Source organism: Salvelinus sp. IW2-2015, linkage group LG7 (assembly GCF_002910315.2).
Source record: "Salvelinus sp. IW2-2015 linkage group LG7, ASM291031v2, whole genome shotgun sequence".
In the NCBI taxonomy this organism is placed as follows: domain Eukaryota; kingdom Metazoa; phylum Chordata; class Actinopteri; order Salmoniformes; family Salmonidae; genus Salvelinus; species Salvelinus sp. IW2-2015.
The window spans coordinates 33,126,209-33,144,885 of record NC_036847.1 but is presented as its reverse complement, the minus strand read 5'-3'; the positions used below and the strand labels follow the sequence as shown (position 1 = coordinate 33,144,885).

The window sequence follows — 18,677 nt, the reverse complement described above, 5'->3', positions numbered from 1 at the left end:
AGTAAAATGGTCCGAGTGAGGTGTTTTCTTATTTGTGTCTGGAAGTAGTTGGCATGCTAGCCAAGTTAGCTTGGTTGCTTGACTGCCGTTGTAAGGTCAGAACGCTCTGTACTCCTAGGCCAGAGCGTCCAATCTGCGCTCTGAACACTTTGAGAACCCAATGCTCTGAACAGACAATCTGACAATGCTCTGAATTTATGAATGCCCAGAGAGCAATCTGAGCGCACTCTGGCACCTCAGGATGAATTTACAAACACACCACATCCTGTCCTTTCCGCTGCACTGCAATGTGTAAACAGTCACCTGTCAGAGGCTCTGTATACCTCTGGCCTTGAATCATCAACATAAACTAATCTCTGATTACCTATACAGTTAAAGCAACACTAAGTAAAACAATTTTTTTTGGGGGGGGGGGGTAAAAAATGGAGGAATCTCTTTTAAAGCATTTCAACAGTGCTCATTCATGATACTCACAAACATCACATCTATAGCCTTTAATGTTCCTCTCTTTTTGTAGCACCAGTCTAAATACTATCAAAGGCTGCCAAATTCCTCTTGCTCTTCTGTTCAATCAGATGTGTAAGAAAAAGGTTTGTGTTTGTGTGTGAGATCAGGTATGAATAAGGCGTCTTGTTCCTAGTAAAATCTTTGTTTGTGTGTGAGATCAGGTATGAATAAGGCGTCTTGTTCCTAGTAAAATCTTTGTTTGTGTGTGAGATCAGGTATGAATAAGGCGTCTTGTTCCTAGTAAAATCTTTGTTTGTGTGTGAGATCAGGTATGAATAAGGCCTCTTCTACCTAGTAAAATCTTTGTTTGTGTGTGAGATCAGGTATGAATAAGGCGTCTTGTTCCTAGTAAAATCTGTGTTTGTGTGTGAGATCAGGTATGAATAAGGCGTCTTGTTCCTAGTAAAATCTCTGTTTGTGTGTGAGATCAGGTATGAATAAGGCGTCTTGTTCCTAGTAAAATCTCTGTTTGTGTGTGAGATCAGGTATGAATAAGGCGTCTTGTTCCTGGGAAAATCTCTGTCATGCACAGATTGCACACTTATTAATGGAGTCACACAGATCACAGTTTTCGATTGGTCCGTGGTTGGTTGTACAGAAAGCTAATGACATAACTAGTATGTATTAGGTATTACAAATCAAAGGCTACTGTAAAATCCATACTGTACATTATAAACTTGATGGTTTGAGCCCTGAATAGTGATTGGCTGTAAGCCATATTTTTTTAACCTTTATTTAACTAGGCAAGTCAGTTAAGAACACATTTTTATGTTCAATGACAGCCTAGGAACAGTGGGTTAACTGCCTTTTTAAGAACAACAGATTTTTACCGTGTCAGCTCGGGGATTYGATCTTGAAACCTTTCGGTTACTAGTCCTACGCTCTAAACACTGGGCTACCTGCCGCCCCATATAAGGCAGTATACCACGGGTATGGCAAAAYAGTTATTTTTACTGCTCTAATTACGTTGGTAACTAGTTTATAATAGCAATAAGGCTGCACAGGGTTTGTGGTATATCGCCAATATACCACGACTAAGGGCTGTGTCCAGGCACTCYGTGGTGTGTTGTGCTTAAAGAACAGCCCTTAGCCTTGGTATATTGGCCATATACCACACCCCTTCAGGCCTTGATTACTATTGTAAGACCTTTGTCTGAGCTCATTAAATGATTTACTATGGGACTTATAACATGAACATTTGTGGAATATGGGCATCCTATGGACACTCCTGGCAACAAAACAAATACAACAAGTTATTGATTCAAAGCCAGCCCAGATTTTCTCATCTGAATGTTCAGATTGAATTGACCACCAGCAGCCGGAGTGAGGGAGACACTTACTGGTCATAAAGAATACTGCTGGACACTCTGTCAAATAGACCTTATTGGTCATAAAGAATACTGCTGGACACTCTGTCAAATAGACCTTACTGGTCCATAAAGAATACTGCTGAACACTCCTGTCAAATAGACCTTACTGGTCATAAAGAATACTGCTGGACACTCTGTCAAATAGACCTTACTGGTCATAAAGAATACTGCTGAACACTCTGTCAAATAGACCTTACTGGTCATAAAGAATACTGCTGGACACTCTGTCAAAATAGACCTTACTGGTCATAAAGAATACTGCTGGACACTGTCAAATAGACCTTATTGGTCATAAAGAATACTGCTGGACACTCTGTCAAATAGACCTTTACGGTCATAAAGAATACTGCTGGACACTCTGTCAAATAGACCTTACTGGTCATAAGAAACACTGCTGGACACTCTGTCAAATAGACCTTATTGGTTCCATAAATGCATACTGGCTGGACACTGTTAAATAGACCTTATTAGCGTAAAGCCTACTGTAGTGGGACGGACTACAAGTGCGGGCACTTCTGAGAACGTTGCATTATTCATTTGAGTCCCTGTAATATGATTATCTGAAAAGTCGTTTTCTAAGTTGTAGAGGCTAACCTATTCAAAAGGTTCCTGATAGCCGTTCTAGCAAAGGTGGGATTGCAACATGTTCATACGTGCAAAATAATCCCTTTCCAAACATCCATCTGGTCTTTTTGTTTTGGCCATTTTTAGCAGCAAAGATAAAAACATACCAATAATTCCATACAGGCAGATATAATTACAGTAGACACATTGTGTAGATCTTAGAGCACCTACTGTAGATGGAAAGGAAGGAACCACATCAACCCTACACCACCATGCACTTGTGGAGATCTGAGAGTATTGGATTGGTAGAAGCAATATGGTGAAACTTCCAGCCAGCCTATCGGAGTGCAAAGTGGAGCTGCTACCATATTGTTTATTGTCAAAAAACAAAAGTGTATAGAGCTTAGGGGTCCACTTGGGATTGGGTCGTATACTCTCTATGGGAGCATCTGAATTGGTTTTGCTCGACTCCTCGCATCCTCTCTTCTGTCCTCTCTCACCTCCTTTTGAAAAAGGTCAGTCTCCATTCGCGTGTCATTAGGCAAATTATGTTTACAGGGGTGGATCCCAAAATGAATGTATAAAGTGATCAAAAGGACTTAAGTTAGCTGTGGAAGACATTTTACAGATAAAACAATAAGTAGCATATTGTTTTTAAACGTGTTCATGTTTTTCCCCTCTGACAAAACAAAAGCTGACAAAGGGGGTGTGGCAGATTTGAAAACTCTTCTGCGGTTGGATACACATGAGTATCCTCGATGAAAGGTGGCTATCGAGGAGGGGAGGAAACTCTTTCATTTGATTAGTAACAAATTGACACACAGCTCGACCACTCGTCAACTTAACGGTTTCCGGGTCACTGAGGAGAGAGGATGGTATTTTGCCCAAACAAGAAAAGCCCATTCCCTCCAAACATGTGACCACTGACCCCATCATATAGTGGACATACAACAGAACACAATCCACATTTAATTTGACTAGGCAAGTTAGTTAAGAACAATTTCTTATTTACAATGACAGCCTTCCGGGGAACAGTGGGGAGGGGCAGAATGACAGATTTTTACTTTGTCAGCTCAGGGATTCAATCCAGCAACCTTTCGGTTACTGGTCCAACGCTCTAATCACTAGGCTACCTGCGCCCCAAAGGTAGACACATATGTAGACAAAAATGGCTCATGCACAATAAAGAATGAAAGTCATGCTATACAATTATTAGTGGTAATCCAATCTGTTTTGTTTTGTCTAACTGCTTTCAGTCCCACTGGCAACCACCAGAGGAGGCTCATCTAACATACGTCTACATCACAGAAATGCTGAGAGAGGGTGTTGTGACGTTATCAATGAATTGCCTCTTGTGTTACCACCTGGAACTGTGAATTCATACCGTTTTTTGTTGTTGATAATTAAATATGTCTGTGGTGGTGACAATCACTAATATTTTGGGCAGGGGATACATAGCCTATTGGGAATCTGGTAAACCATTAAATAATTACAAATAGGGAAAAAATATTAATCATTTTTATTTATTTATTATTATTTAGCATGGAAGCTATTTGTAAAAGTTCGACAAAACGTAGGCCTATGTTATACATTTACTGCGTTATCAAACCACAAAAACAGAAGGGGCCCCACTTGTTATGCCTAAAAAGGATTATGCCACTCAGCTAGAGCGTTTTGGTAACTGTTCCTCTGTACTCCTCGTGCGCACAGCCAGGCGGGTGGTCAGCTGTGGGGATCCTTAAAGACACAACGAATGTACCCACATAACAACGAGCAAAGTGCTGCCAGGTAAAGAACAGGAAGGAGCACCTGAGTAAAACAAACGCAGGCACTTGGATTAAGTGGAAGTAACGGTCCTCCTTTTGGACAGAACAGAGACACCTTTTCTCGCTATTTAAGGTAAGAATACAGTTTGATTAGAGTGTACTTAAGCAAATAATTACAAGAAAAGTTGTCTGAAGTGCCTAATAAATKTAATAGTGAAGAAACAAACTTGACAATTCAGACTACTAAACACATTTGAATGAAACTGCACTAGAATGGTTGTGCAGCTAGCTGGTGGTTACAAATCTAACCGATTTCCACATTCAGATAGGAAGGTGGCATGATTTGTTATAGCAGTAGCGTTGCCAGTGGGTGGGCCTGCAGAAATGTGTGTAAAGAAACATGATAACCAAAAATTCTACACGTGTTGCCATGGTGCAAAGAGAAAAATGTGCAGTTCAATAGTTTATCTCATGCTATTCTACACATTTTGCCATGAGGCTTAGAGAAAATGATGAATTAAAGCTAAAAATATAGGTTTGTTGACTGTGATTAAGGCACTGGATCATGAGCTGTCTTGTTTGCTAAATGAACAACTGAAGTAGGCGGTGGCATGGTGCATACAGCAATAGAAGCACAGTGACATATGCCTCAATGTGGTCATATTGGTGGCTTATTGGGGGTGTGACTTTCTTAGTTATTTTGGCCACCCATTACATGAGAATCAATGTCATTGCAGTTAATCTGAATGCCATTCCAATGCACTGCTTGCTATGAATTCTCTGATGGTGTTTGCATGTTTAGGTAAAAAGACAAATAATGTCCTATTTGCAGATGTGGGAAAGTACCCCCAGAGAATAAATATTAAATCCACTTTTTTTGTATTGAGTGAGAAAGGCCTCTTTCATTTGTGTAGATCTTTGTTTTTGGTCGCACTGTGTGAAGCTCTGTCATCTACTACATGTGGCCAAGTCACAATGAAACAACTAGTTCCTGCAAAGATGTTGGGAAATGCAAGATGTCTGGCAGCTAAAATGGCGAGGGAATTCCTCACTTGGTGCAAAAAGTGGATTTAATATCTTTCTGAATAGGTTTTTTGGAGTTCGGCCTGTAACTGAACACAGGCGTTTAATGAGACAAGTTTCTTCCAAGTCGAGAACAAAGAAAGTTTTGCCAAGAAAAGGTTATTTGAAAAATTKATGCCGGGATTTTCCACTAGCTAAGGTGGAACAGTTCTATGGAATAATTCACATTATCACTGTTACAATGTGTAGCTAGCCATATAGGTCCATTCTACTTTCTTGATGCAGGGATTGATGGAGCCCACACATTTGGGCTCCACTGTCACCTGTTATACAGTACTGGATGTGTTGTGTGACGTTTCAAATGCCATTTTCACCTGCTGTCACAATCTCTTGGGGACAAACAGTCAAACTTTTCCTACTGTCTAAAGCTGTGAGTTTGGAACTCGGTGGTGAGTATTGCAACCTAGGACAGACGATTTTTATGCGCTTCAGCAATCCGCGGTCCCGTTCTGTGAGCTTGTGTGGCCTACCACTTTGCAGCTGAGCCGTTGTTGCTCCTGACTTGTTGGAAAGGTGGTATCCTAAGACGGTGCCACGTTGAAAGTCACTGAGCTCTGCAGTAAGGCTATTCTACTGCCAGTGTTTGTCTATGGAGATTTCATGGCTGTGTGCTTGATTTTATACACCTGTCAGCAAAGGGTGTGGCTGAAATAACCGAATCCACTCATTTGAAGGGGTGTCCACATACTTTTGCATATAGTGTATACTCTAGCCCAAACCCTTAAACCTTATCCTAATGCTAAACTTAGCCCTTACCTTAAACCATGTGGAACACCATTTGGGTCTTTGCTTGTTAAAAAAGATACAAGTCAAATAACACTATTTGACACGTCAAATAAGCTTGTTGACCAATCAGGATCTGAATATGACTGCACATCTCATAATAATTTAACACGTTCATACATTTTTTACAAGGGCACACGGTCTGTGAATGTATTGTAATGTTTTTTTAAATTTTCTAAAATGCCTTAATTTTGCTGGACCCCAGGAAGAGTAATGGGAATCCATAATAAATACAAATACATAGTGAATACACATTGATCACTCGTATGTCTTATGTCACAGCGATTCACTGATACATATGCTATGATGCTGGAAAGTTGTCTTGCGTACCTGCCGCTGCCGCATAAGGCAAACACACACTTCCCGAAGCACTGGGACAGTGCTGGTCAGAAAAAAGCTAGCTAGCTGATGGATGCAAAAAAAAAATCCTCTARACATAGCAAAACGACATAATCTGTTTCAGTGGTGGAAAAAGTACACAATTGTCATACTAAGGTAAAGATACCTTAATAGAAAATTACTCAAGTAAAAGTGAAAGTCACCCAGTAAAATACTACTTGAGTAAAAGTCTAAAAGTATTTGGTTTTAAAAAGTGTATGTAATTGCTAAAATATCTGTCACGTTCCTGACCTATTTTCTGTTGTTTTGTATGTGTTAGTCGGTCAGGGCGTGAGTGTGGGTGGGCATTTCTATGTTTTGTGTTTCTATGTTTAGGTCTTGTAATCAGCCTTATATGGTTCTCAATCAGAGACAGGTGTTTGACGTTTTCCTCTGATTGAGAACCATATATAGGTTGGCTGTTCACACTGTTTGTTTGTGGGTGATTGTCTCCTGTGTCTTTCGTGTCAGTGTATGTGCACCACACGGGACTGTTTTGGCTGTTCGTTCGTTTGATGTAGTCTGTTCCTGTTCGTGAGTTCTGCGTGTAGTATGTAAGTTCCATGTTCAGGTCTGTCTACGTCGTGTTTGTTATTTTGAAATTTTCAAGTGTTTTCGTGTTCATTTCGTATTTCAATAAATATCATTTATGYCATCATACCTCGCTGCGTGTTGGTCCGACCCATGCTCCTCCTCGTCCGAGGAGGAGGCAGATTTAGAACGCCGTTACAATATCCTTAAGTATCAAAGTAAAAGTCTAAATAATTTCAAATTCTTTATATTAAGCAAACCAGACAGCACAATTTTCTTGTTTTTTTTWAATTTACAGATAGCCAAGGGTGTACTCCAACACTCAGACATAATTTAAAAATGAAAAATGTGTGTTTAGTGAGCTCGCCAGATCAGACGCAGTAGGGATGGCCATGGATTTTCTCTTGGTAAGTGCATAAATTGGACAATTGTCCTGCCCTGCTAGGCAATCAAAATGTAACGAGTACTTTTGGGTGTCATTGAAAATGTATGGAGTACAAAGTCAATAATTTTCTTTACGAATGTAGTAGAGTAAAAGTTGTCAAAAATATGAATAGTAAAGTACAGATACCCCAAAAAACGACTTAAGTATTACTTGTGGCTAGCTTCACAACACATAACCCGGTCCGGTCGAGCCTCACTAGCCAGATGAAGCTAGCTGGCTACTTATAACATTAGCTTTGGGCAACAGGGTTAAGTAGCTGGCTAGCTATTTATTTTCATGAACTGAAGTTCAATTTCAATAGGCGAACAACAACGAGTGGCAACYTAGCTAATACTTACTCACAAGGATTCCTAAATCATTGCTAAGAATAATGAAAATGACTGCAGTTTCTACTGGTCATTGTTTTCAGGCTGGTTGTATTGGTGCTAGCTAGGTACCAAGCTAAAGCTAGCTACCCCAGAAGTTGCGGTCGAAAAAATTATGCTTTATTACCAACGCGGTATTGTAAACACATCGTTCGTGGCCGGTGTTGCTTGTTTGCAGACTTTTTTGTACAGCTTTGACAGTGCTACTGTATCTTTTTTGACACGCAAAGACCCAAATGGCATTCCATATGTCCGTATGTCATGAAGCTAATAGCATTGACGCTATTACTGTGTAACTCCGGTAGGGCAACATCTGAAAAATAGCACACTTGGTAGTGTGTACCGGTGCTCAACCAGTCGGCGAATGCCAACATCACCCACGACAGAGAATGGTTGATTGTTACGGGCAATGAATTTCATTATCTTGGCTTTAATGGTTTCGCCTTCGAGTTGTCTTGCTGAAATGTTGTTACTCTTTCAAATGACTGCTCGACTTGTTGACTGCTTGATCCACACAGCAGACATTGTGGGCTAGTTTAGGAATGCTGTGTTGCACATATAGTGCAAAATTTTCCGCGACGTCATCACGCCGTGTACCTACATTATATAAGTATGCACGTCAGCTTTGACATCGGTTTTGCACATTGGCGTTAAACTAGACATCCCGATATGTTCACCGGTATGTCGTGCATCCCTACCCAATACCCCATAATGTCAAAGTGGAATTATGTTTTTCGAAWTTTTTTACAAATTAATAAAATAGAAAGCTGTAAAGTATTCAACTCTTTGTTATGGCAAACGTAAATAAGTTCAGGAGTAATAATTTGCTTACCAAATCACATAATAAGTTGCATGGACTCACTCTCTGAGCAATAATAGTGTTTAATATGATTTTTTAAGGACTTCCTCATCTCTGTACCCACACATACAATTATCTGTAAGGACCCTTAGTCGAGCAGTGAATTTCAAACACAGATTCAACCATAAAGACCAGGGATGTTTTCCAATGCCTCGCAAAGAAGGGCACCTGTTGGTAGATGGGTTAAAAAAAGCAGACATTGAATATCCAGTTCAGCATGTTGAAGTGATTAATTACACTTCGGATGGTGTATCAATACACCCAGTCACTACAAAGACACAGGCATCCTTCCTAACTCAGTTGCCAGAGAGGAAGGAAACCACTCAGGGATTTCACCATGAAGCCAATGGTGACTTTAAAACAGTTACCGGGTTTAATGGCTGTGATAGGAGAAAACTGAGAATGGATCAACAACATTGTAATTACTCCACAATACTAACCTAATTGACAGAGTGAAAAGAAGGAAGCCTGTACAGAATACAAATATTCCAAAACGTGCATCCTGTTTGCAACAAGACACAAAAATAATACTGCAGAAAATGTGGCAAAACAATTAACTTTTTGTCCTGAGTACCAAGTGTTATGTTTGGTGTAAATCCAATACAACACATTACTGAGTACCACTCTCCATATTTTCAAGAATAGTGGTGGCTGCAGTATGTTATGGGTATGTGTAACAGTTTAACTTTAGTCCGTCCCATCGCCCCGACCGGGCGCGAACCAGGGACCCTCTGCACACATCAACAATAGTCACCCACGAAGCATCGTTACYCATCGCTCCACAAAAGCCGCGGCCCTTGCAGAGCAAGGGGAACCACTACTTCAAGGTCTCAAAGCGAGTGACGTAACCGATTGAAACGCTATTAGCGCGCACCACCGCTAACTAGCTAGCCATTTCACATCCGTTACATATGCTTGTAATTGTTAAGGACTGAGGAGTTTTTCAGGATAAAAAAGAAACCTAGGTGAAAACCTGGTTCAGTCTGCTTTCCAACAGACACTGGGRGATTATTTCACATTTCAGAAGGACAATAATCTTAAACAGTTTTGACTTAAATCTGCTTGATAATCTTTGGTAAGACCTGAAAATAGTTGCTTAGCAATGATCTACAAAAAAATTGACAGAGCTTGAAAAATKTTGAAAAKAATAATGAGCATTTGTTGCACAATCCAGTTGTGGAAAGCTCTTAGAGACATGTAATCACTGCCAAAGGTGATTCTACAAAGTATTGACTGAGGGGTGTGAATTCTAAGTGACCCCAAATGAGCTAACACAACATGCCATTGGAACACAGGAGTGATGGTTGCTGATAATGGGCCTCAGCAGTTCATATAAGGAAATCAGTCAATTGAAATAAATTCATTAGGCTGTAATCTATGGATTTCACATGAGTGGGAACACAGACCTGTTGGTCACAGATACAGTAATGGTATCGTGGATCAGGGGCGTGGATCAGAAAACCAGTCAGTATCTGGTGTGACCCATTTGCCTCATGCCCCAGGATCTCGTCACAATATCTCTCTGCATTCAAATTGCCATCAATAAAATGCAATTGTGTTTGTTGTCCGTAGCTTATTCCTGCCCATACCATAACCCCACCACCACCATGGGGCACTCTGTTCACAATGTTGACATCAGCAAACCGCTCATCCACCAGACGCCATACACATTGTCTGCGGTTGTGAGGCCAGTTGGACGTACTGCCAAATTCTCTAAAATGACATTGGAGGCGGCTTATGGTAGAGAAATGAACATTACATTCTCTGGCAACAGCACTGGTGGACATTAMTGCAGTCAGCATGCCAATTCCACGCTCCCTCAAGACTTGAGACATTTGTTGTGTTGTGTTACAAAACTACATATTTTAGTGGCCTTTTTTTTGTCCCCAGCATAAGGTGCACCTGTGTAATGATCATGCTGTTTAATCAGCTTTTTGATTTCCACACCTGTCAGATGGATAAATTATCTTGGCAAAGCAGAAATGTTCATTGCACAAAATTTGAGAGAAATAAGCTTTTATTCATATGGAAAATATCTGGGATCATTTATTTCAGCTGATGAAACATGGGACCAACACTTTACATGTTGGGTTCATATTTTTGTTGAATGTAGCTAGCTATCTAGTTATTTTCATGAACTGAAGTTCAATTTCAATAGGAGAACAACAAGTTGGTGCCTAGTCACATTCCTAAATTATTGCTAAGAATATTTACAATTATTGCAGTTTCTGGTCATTGTTTTCAGGCTGGTTGAATTGGTACTAGTTAGGTACCAAGCTAAAGCTAGCTAACTAGCTACCCCAGAAGTTGCTAAAAAACATCTGTATCAAATACATTTGTGAGTGACTTTGTCATACTGCAAACCGAAGTCAACTTAGTAAGGAGAAAACCAACCTCCTGCTCCAAAACTGTCATCAATGTTGACAAAATGCTTGACTACTATTCTGTATTTTGACTAGCTAGGATGAATCAGGTGCAACTGCTTTGGATGTGGCTGGCTGGCAGAAGAAGCAGGATTTCCATCCTTTCTCCCCTGCCTGTAGTCTGGTTGTATGTCATGGAGAATGTTGGACTACCTAGCTAACATTTTACATTTTGCCCGTTTGATCCTGATCTTATTTCAAATGCTCACACAGACGTTTTGTCATTCGGGTCGAACAAATAATGGTTTATTACCAACGCGGGAATTGTAAACACATCGTGGCCGGTGTGTGTGTGCTTGTTTGCAGATTTTGTTGCTACTAACCGTAGTGGTGGCGCTTGGCTTGCTCATACAATTTCAGAGCACACAACATTCAAACTAAAAGCTTATTTGACCCAAACGGTGTTAAATAAAACCTAGCCCTAACCCATACTTAACTCCTAAACTAACCCTTATTATAAATCTAACCCTTATTATAAACCTAACCCTAACCCTTATTATAAACCTAACCCTAACCCTTATTATAAACCTAACCCTAACCTTAGCAGGCAGTTTCTTATCAACAGATAGTTTGCTGATAGTATGGCCATCTGTAGATCATCTATATGGGACCATCCAAATAAAGTGTTTAAAAAAGATGTATATATATATTAACCATCATTTTTTAACCTAGCCCAGTGACATCACTAGCAGAAGACTTTATAGTACAATGGCCATGAGCATGACCTTCGATCTCTTACACACTCTTTCACTTGTTTTGCTGTTCAAAACCCAGACGGACATTCTTGAATAGCAGGCCATCTGCTAGTCCAAGTGCACAATATCTCATTACCCTCAGATCACTGTGCAAAAGTGTGTGGCGATATGATTGGTTGGCAAGGGGGAACAGTCTCATTCCCCTCTTAGACACAATGTCTGGTAAAAATGTTTTTTTACCCCCTTTTTCATCATATCCAAGTGATTGTTACAGTCTTGTCCAGTGGCGTGCCGTGGGCCTGGGGCCTAGGCCTTCAGTGAGGTACTACACAGTCCACCCGAATTAATCCACCTCTTATTATCGTCAATTATGCCATGGCTCTAGACACTTACATTTAGACAGAAACGCAGTATACCCAGGCGTTGCGTCACCTTGAAATTGACAAATTGAAATTTTTGGGTAAACAGTGTTTAACAGACAACTCAAGTTTGCAAAGCCAGTGTGGCTCCAAACACCAAATCGATCACTTGCAAATAATAGGCATTCCCAGCAGTACAGTTTGCAGTGCTTCTCGGAGCCTTTGAGCCATTGACAGCGCTCGTAGTTGAAACTTTGAAAGTGGCGAGCGAACGAACCCCTTTCCCGCCTGTGACAGGCTTTGTGGCGTCGGGCGACCTCTCCTTCAATGTCTAACTTTTCTTGAAAGTTCGTCTTGAGAATGGCGTTATAATTATATCTCGACGAAATCGATATCTTCTCCTCTTTCCGCCATTGTGGGTTCAAAAAACAGCTTAGTAGAGTTTCCTAGATCTGCATAGACCTGCCCATAGGACCTGCCTCTCAATATTGGTAATCCAATCAAAAGACGTGGACGCCCTAGCCTGCTAGCTGGCTCCTGTGTAACACTGGAGCCAGCCAGCAGGCGTACAATAGCCAACTCTAAAGCTGATTGGTTGACACAAAATTTTAATTTCCATTCACTTTAAGCTACAAGCGCCCGACTGTTGATTCTGAGGCCTGAGAGCAGATTTTAGACCCCTGGCAACACATGATGGCTGAATATGATTGGATAAAAGATCTAACATAAAGACCAGCCCTCCAAATCTCAACCTGGGGCTGGAAGCAGTGCAACCAAGAGGAAAGCTATGAAATGAAGAGTATAACTCTTACTCTGGGGAATAATTTAATACATATTTGTGGGAAAATATATTTAAAAAAAAATTATATTCTGATGATGTTTAGGCCAGCAGAGAAGGCCTTGCAGGCCCTGACGGCCCACCACTGGTCTTGTCCCATCGCTGCAACTCCCGTACAGACTCGGGAGAGGCGAAGGTCGAGAGCCGTGCGTCCTCCGGAACACAACCCCACCAAGCCGCACTGCTTCTTGACACACTGCACGCTTAACCCAGAAGCACCAATGTGTCGGAGGAAACATTGTACACTGGGCAACCGTGGCAGCTTGTATGCGCCCAGCCCCACAGGAGTCGCTAGAGCACGATGGGACAAGGACATCCCGGCCGGCCAAACTCTCAATAACTCAGACAACGCTGGGCCAATTGTGTGTCGCCTCATGGTTCTCCCGGTCACGGCTGGCTGCGACACAGCCCAGTATCAAACCAGGATCTGTAGTAACGCAGCTAGCACTGCGATGCAGTGCCTTAGACCACTACACCACTCGGGAGTCCCTGGTAAAAGGCTTTATCATTTGTGTGGGTGGCTTCCGCTCAGGCCATCTTTGCTTCCATCTAAAAAGCCTGCCATCTGATTGGTTGAGAATTGTGGGCTCACTTTCCTTGGCTGGCAATGGGCACCACCTGGGATAAGTCTCCGATTTGGATTGCTGTGTGTTTTTGATCATGTCTTCGAAACTGTTTGATCCATAGGCCTATGTCAAGTTTGCAGGTAACAGGGATGAAAAAATCTAATGCTGTAGGCACTTGGACCTCTCAAGCAGACAGCAGGCACTGGGACCTCTCAAACAGACTGCAGGCTCTGGGACCTCTCAAACAGACTGCAGGCTCTGGGACCTTTCAGGCGGACTGCAGGCAATGGGACCTCTCAGGCGGACTGCAGGCAATGGGACCTTTCAGRCACACTGCATACACTGGGACCTCTCAGGCGGACTGCAGGCAATGGGACCTTTCAGGCACACTGCAGGCAATGGGACCTCTCAGGCACACTGCATACACTGGGACCTTTCAGGGGGAACTGCAAGCACTGGGACCTCTCAGGTGGACAGGAGGGCCCTAGGACCTCTCAGGAGGTCTGCAGGCACTAGGACTTCTCAGGCAGATGAAATTAAACACTTCAACAACAGTTCCTATATCAGTCTTGCTTTGTGACTGATGATTTCTGTAAAAAGCTATTTTTACAAGCAATAGAAGGGTGGCTGTCATCTACAGGCTACATAGAGAGGCTGTTTTGATTGATAACAGTCACATGTTACGGATGTAGGCGAGCCCCTTTGATTTTATCAACATGAGAACAAGCAGACAGAGGAGAGATTTGTCGGCCCTTTTGAAATAGGAGTAGGGGGTTACCCAGAGTGACTGTTGCAAACAAGTATGTCCTGAGATCATAAAAAGTAGCTGTTCACATGTAACATGACCATTAATGGTGCTTTTGACATTTGTGGCTCTGCCCAACTGGTCTAGCCATTCCTCCTCATCCTCTTCAGACTTGTTGTGTAGATTTGTATGCTAGGCCCCAGAGACACAGCCGATTGACATCTTGGATTGGTGGAGATCCAAGCCACAGTACAAGTGTAGCATTGCAAAGGTCCTCTGTAGCAGCAGTAGATGTATCTAAAGTAATTATTCTCACAGTGGAACAAACACTAGCGCAGCCCTAGGTGACAGAGACGTGGCAATAGAAAGAGAGAGGGTCAAAGAACTCCAAGCATATCTAGACAGAATGACACATCTTCTACTAATCTACTTCAAGAAAGATTCGTTGGGGAGAAGATGGGCAACTTGATATTTGGGGGATGGTGGCAGATCTGAGAGGTTGGTGATTGGAAGGAGGTATTTGGGGCTTCCACCCCATCAGTCACTCTAGCAGCAGCTGCTCTGGTCTCATGGTGCATTCTTGTGCTGAGGGTGTGCTTTATGATGGTATGGAAGGTTGACCAGGGGGCACTAACCAGGGGATACTAACCAGGGGGCTCTAACCAGGGGGCTCTAACCAGGGAGCTCTAACCAGGGAGCTCTAACCAGGGAGCTCTAACCAGGGGGCACTAACCAGGGAGCTCTAACCAGGGGGCACTAACCAGGGAGCACCACTTTGGACATACTGCTCAGAACATCACCGTGAGAAATATTTAAGGAATATTATAAGTATTGAAATACAATGTCTGCTAATTGTTTGTAACACTTATGGTGTTTAACAGTCAAAAGGTTTTGATCTGATTTGATACAGTGACATAATATTATGTCCACCACAATGTGATGTCACTGATTATGATGAACATACATCCTGCTGTTTTGGTAATTACATCTGTCAGTCAGACCTGTAGCTAGATGCACTGCACAGGGGGAGTGTRCATTACTGTTACCATGTAGATCTCAGAAGCAGCCGACTCCCTGTCTGCTCTTCATCGCATCACTAAGCCCACCCRGGATGGGGTATTCATTAGCTGACGCTAACACATGTGAAAGCCCTGCATAGTTTCCTTCTTGTTAGGCAAAAGGGTCTCTTCATGCCCTCTGCTTTCATGTCCCCCCTCTCTTTCATGGCACCCCTCTGCTTTTATGGTTCCCCTCCTTCATGGTTCCCCTCTGTTTCATGGTTCCCCTCTCTTTCATGGCTCCCCTCTCTTTCATGGCTCCCCTCTCTTTCATGGCTCCCTTCTCTTTCATGGTTCCCCTCCTTCATGGTTCCCCTCTCTTTCATGGCTCCCCTCTCTTTCATGACTCCCCTCTCCTTCATGGCTCCCCTCTCCTTCATGGCTCCCCTCTCCTTCATGGATCCCCTCTCTTTCATGGCTCCCCTTTCCTTCATGGCTCTCCTCTCCTTCTTGCAAGTCACTGTGTGGAAGTTGGAACACACGCCGGCTGCTGATCCTCCTCTGAGGCTGTGCCCATTTGATTTGGCTTCCTAATAAATAGTTGTAAGCATCTTCTGTGTTTTGCTTACCCATGATGAGGTTTTTCGTCTCCTGGCCTATCTAGGGACAGTGCTTATGTTCTATAACCTCCCTGGGGTCTGGTCTGGTGATGGACGGGTTGAAGAGAACCCTCCCTGGTGTCTGGTCTGGTGATGGACGGGTTGAAGAGAACCCTCCCTGGGGTCTGGTCTGGTGATGGACGGGTTGAAGAGAACCCTCCCTGGGGTCTGGTCTGGTGATATACAGGTTGAAGAGAACCCTCCCTGGGGTCTGGTCTGGTGAAGGATGGGTTGAAGAGAACTCTCCCTGGTGTCTGGTCTGGTAGTGAGCAGTTTGAAGAGGAGCACTGTCTGGAGACCAACGCATTGGGCACAGACGTCAATTCAACGTCTATTCCACGTTCGTTCAACATTATTTAATTGAAATGACGTGGAAACCATGTTGATTCAACCAGTGTGTCCTCAGTGGGAAGTTACTGGCTTTTTGTTGTTCTTTCTCTGGCCTTTGGAAACAGGTGATTTTAGAGACTGAGGAAACAAGGACAGACACACATAGAGAACACCAAGGTCGCCCCCACCCCTCCCCCCATATTCTGAAATTGCATTTTTGTCCCCCCAACATTTGTATCACTGGAATGTGATATGAAACGAGGCAACGGTGTGCTTTAGGACCATTCGGATGCCACCGAGAGTCAGTTGTTTGCAGTTTTTATCCGACTGGATACGTTTAAAAAAATAAAAAAATAAAAAAAGTTATGCCCCTCCCCACTTCTAAAACCAAAGTTGAACCCCTGGAAAACACCAAGAGCTTTCAGGTGGTATGATAAGTTAAGAAATAATTATTATGACATAAAATATTCTTATTGGCTGTTTTTCCACTGTATTCTGGTGTCATCACATTCTATGCTGTATTCCGTCTCGGCTTTATATAAAGACAGTTCAAGTTCTACAGTGAATGTCAATTAATNTTTCCACTGTATTCTGGTGTCATCACATTCTATGCTGTATTCCGTCTCGGCTTTATATAAAGACAGTTCAAGTTCTACAGTGAATGTCAATTAATAATGTCCCTATGATCCACGTTGACATTTATTCAAAACCGTCATTTAAGCTTTAATAAGGGTTGTAGTCAGCTGAAATTGCCCCCTCTATCATGCCTCTATTCAGTCACATGGGAAGCCCCAGAAATGGAAGGGGTGGTTATTGTGCCCTAGTGGAACAGCCTCCCTCCCTCTGGACACTTGCCTGTGAGCCCAGCTGAGCTATGCATGTTGTCATTCCCAGTTGTTAGCGTTCCCTTGCTAAAAGACATCCCTGTAGTAGACTCTTGTGGTCTCGACTCTCAATGACATCACTGACAAATGGCGTTTATGCAGTAAGGCATCAAGTTATATTCACACAAGTAATGATTTCAACCAGCCTATGATCAATACCTTCTGAACATTTGTCAGGTGTGTTTTTTTTGGGAGGGGGATCGATTGATCAAACATAAACCTCCAAGCGTCTTCATCTTATCCATCTGCCAATCGAGTTAATGGATATGGGATTACTGCACTTGTACAGAGTGGTGTATTGTAAAGTCAGCTTGGCTTCTCACAATTTTTTTGTTTCTCATCTTAATTAGTAGGGAATGAGATTTGGAGAGAGTCTGGGTAGATAGGAGATTGCTTTTATCCCCTTTACCTCAGACAATGAGATTGAGGAAGAGGAACTCTGCACTGGAAACAAAGGCTAAGAGTCCTGCACCATTGTCAAGCTGCTTTAGTCTCTCTCTCTCTCTACTTCCCATATCTAACTGCCTGAAGCACATTGACAGGTTGTGATAAATCCTCCTCATCAATGATGTTGCTAGCTACCCTGTGGCTCGATATTGGAATATAGTGCTAATATTTAAATGACCTCCCTGCCTTGCCACGTTGTTTTGGAGGGTTGTTTCAGTATCGTCATAGGAATTGCTATGAGATGCTCCACAGAGAGTTTCTTGTTCAGATGTTAGTTAAATCCCTTGTCCCTTGATTAAGGAAAAAGTTAAAGAGTAATTCATTTTAAGTTGAACTCTGGCTTGGTTTAAAGATAATGCCACAGGCNTTAGTTAAATCCCTTGTCCCTTGATTAAGGAAAAAGTTAAAGAGTAATTCATTTTAAGTTGAACTCTGGCTTGGTTTAAAGATAATGCCACAGGCCTCCCAGTCTTGATGCTCAGCCCAATCTGGCCCAAACTGGCTATGTCTCTACAACATTTGGGTCACCCAATAACTGACTGGCCAGTTTGTTTAGATATTTAGAGGGGAAAAACTCAGCAACAAGGAAAGCAAGATAACAAAAAATATTTATATGTTTTTGTCTTTGCGTGTTTTGAACGATTTTGTGCTTAGGGCTCAGAGTCAAAGGCAAGTAATTAACTTCACAAACATTCCCTTTTGATCCCAAAGRAAATGACATGGTTGTCAGAGACCAAAATTAAAGCCATTATGGTAGGAGCAGAGTAGGGGATCGCACGAGAGGCTTGTACTTAAATGAACAGTTAACACCTTTATAAATCTAAGACCTAACTCGCAGTCACAGCACCTTCCTTCATCCGTCTACCCTCTATTGGAAATACTTCTTGGGGACCCTTGAGCGGAAGTCAAAGTTGCGGGAGAGGGACAGCAGGGGGGTATGGAAACAAGAAGGAGATTGTTATGTGTTTCTAATTAGGTAACTAGGTATAGAATAACATTTGTTTTTCATAGAACAGTACAGTGTTACAGTAGACCACACAGTCTTTGTCAAGGGGAAGGTACGGTATTACAGTAGACCACAC

The 18,677-nt window shown here is 42.3% G+C and overlaps 1 protein-coding gene across 1 annotated transcript in view; it reads left to right on the top strand.

Annotated features, from left to right (window-relative positions):
• The first annotated feature begins 4,125 nt into the window (after positions 1 to 4,125).
• Positions 4,126 to 18,677, top strand: part of LOC111966851 (plexin-B1-like) — a 121,389-nt gene continuing 106,837 nt past the window's right edge. Inside the window, exon 1 of the mRNA XM_023991809.2 lies at positions 4,126 to 4,340. The gene's annotated coding sequence lies outside the window, so the exon portion shown is untranslated. The remainder of the gene's footprint in view (positions 4,341 to 18,677) is intronic.